The 2371-nt window shown below is 33.4% G+C and overlaps 1 non-coding gene across 1 annotated transcript; it reads right to left on the bottom strand.

Annotated features, from left to right (window-relative positions):
• Positions 1–1747: 1747 nt before the first annotated feature.
• Positions 1748–1818, bottom strand: Smp_tRNA_00231_Pseudo_TTG.1.1. The gene has a single exon. It is a non-coding gene (tRNA).
• Between the last annotated feature and the right edge of the window lie 553 nt (positions 1819–2371).

Raw genomic sequence — 2371 nt, 5'->3', positions numbered from 1 at the left:
GAAGCTATTGTGTGCCCTCTGGTTTTCACCAGCTTTTTAACTATCACTCCGTCATGAAAACTACGACATATATATTTACATTTTTAGGAGGATGACATTCTAACGATTAGCTTAGTTAAGGTAGTTTATAAATTACAACCAAATTTCCTCCACCTAACTTATATCTTCCCACCGTTTTTTACATCGAAAAACCTAAGCAAAAATTAAAATTTCTAATTAGTTACGTTGTCGTAAGGCTTTTTGACAACTTAGAAGTAAATTTAATGATAAACAAAACAAACTTTTTAATGACTTTAAGTTGAATTAATTGGAATTTAACAAATAACTAGAATTTTTAATATTTAAGACATTTAAATATAGGAGTCTTGGTTAGTTAAAAATAAAGACTCGAAGAATATTTGTAGATTAAATTATAGGTTTCAAGATTTCGACAAAGAACTATAAATTCATTTACGTTGATTGTTTGACTTTTCTCACTGATGTCTGTGACTGTAAATGATCATTCTCCTTTGGCATTTGTACGTCCTTTGAGTATTGTCTCGAAATTGTCAGTAATTCACAAGCATTATTAGAGAAGATGAATGATGACTAATAGGGAAATACAAGGTGGGCGTTTCGTCTCATTCGAGACTCGTCCCTCGGATATACCAGCATCTCAGAGTTGGTGCGACTGAAGTGAACGACACTGGGTTCGAGTCCCCGACTGACCGATTCTGGGATGTGAGTCCAGCCGATGAGTTCGAAATAGGATGAAACGCACGTCCTGAATTCCTCAGCTAACCACCACTCATCTCTTTTTATAATGCTAGCGAACTATAGAACTGTAAATTTAAATATTTGTTTCTGCAGTCATCATACGTGAAAGAGATGAAGTAATCTTAAATTTTAATGAATTTCTCAGCCTATTACGCTTATTGTCTATCATTTGTGATACTCGGTGATACCAAGTATGAATATCGCACTGAGCGTGCACATCAGTCAATTAACGGAAAAAGTAAGTATCGCAACTTTATGTTAAAAATACATAAACTCACATTTTCGTCATGTAAAAACGGAGGTTTACGTTGTGAAGTTACTATAAACCACTAAAGAACTCATGAAGCGAGGTTTGTAAAACTATATGCAGTTAATTTATTGTGAGCTCATGTAAATATAGAAATGATAATCGGCCGATCATTATAGATAAAGAGTATTGGCAAAATTGATAAACTAGAACCCTCACTATTAGGGTGACTGTAACAAATAGAAGTCTCAGTTATTTTACCTTTTTTCAACAACGGCAAGTGATTTTCATAGCGTTTACATAATTCCGACTGTGAAAGCTAACAATTATATTATTTTAAAAATTAATTTGTGAGAATGAAAAAAGACACTTATTGTCTCTAACTCAAGCTCCTTTATTTAACAATACATTTTTTTCACTGAAATCATGAACCAATCAATGTAAGACCCCTACAGATAACCTGGAAGAATTGAACTGCCGTATCTTCTTAGTTTTGGACTCCTTGGCAATGCTCGACCTCTCACTCGGAAATCGAATCCAGCAAATTTTAAAGTATTGAGTTGGCATCTGATGGTTTTAATGTCCAACTTCAATCAAACCACCATATTTCGCAAAAAAACAAAAGAAGTAACTTTCTATAGTTATGGTAAGCAGAGATGGATAGTGGCTAACAGTGGAATCCAGGACGCGCCTTTCGTCCTATTTGGGACTCGTCAGCTGGATGTACCTGCATCTCAGAGTTGATGTCCACTCTGGGACTCGAACCCAGTACCCTCGCTTCAAACGCCATCGCGTTATCCACTCGGCCACTGAGTCCTGATAGCCACTTGCTTGTGCGACTTCAAACAAACAATACTGAATGAATTTCTATAGTTATGTACACAATTTGATTTTTTAAAAATATAATATCTGTTTTCGTGTACAGAAAATAAATTTTATCTTATTTTGACCAGGTTATTGTCATTAAATTATACGAATAAAGATTCATTGTTAAATCAACTGAGTCACAGTTTATCATTAAAAAAAATAAAACAAACAAACACGAAACCAAATTTTAAAACTGATCCATGTTTTACTGATAAGAATTATGGAAAACAAAATATTATTACTGATTCTTTTAGAATTTAATTTTCAATTTTCACTTATCTTTATTAACCATAATTATTGTTGATTTCAATAGTGTAATAAGAACACAAAGATGATCAGAACTATGTGATGATAGGATAAGCGCAATACAATCTTATCATACATATACTTGTTAAGAACATTTATATATAAAAATAAAAGGTCAACTAGACTGGAAATGGGGGGCAAGAATTACTTACTTACTTTTTAACGAGTTAGTTTTTCTACGGGATGGGGTCGCTA

This window comes from Schistosoma mansoni, chromosome 4, assembly GCF_000237925.1.
Source record: "Schistosoma mansoni strain Puerto Rico chromosome 4, complete genome".
NCBI lineage: Eukaryota > Metazoa > Platyhelminthes > Trematoda > Strigeidida > Schistosomatidae > Schistosoma > Schistosoma mansoni.
The sequence above is the reverse complement of the archived record's forward strand: the minus strand, read 5'-3'. Positions and strand labels throughout refer to the sequence as shown.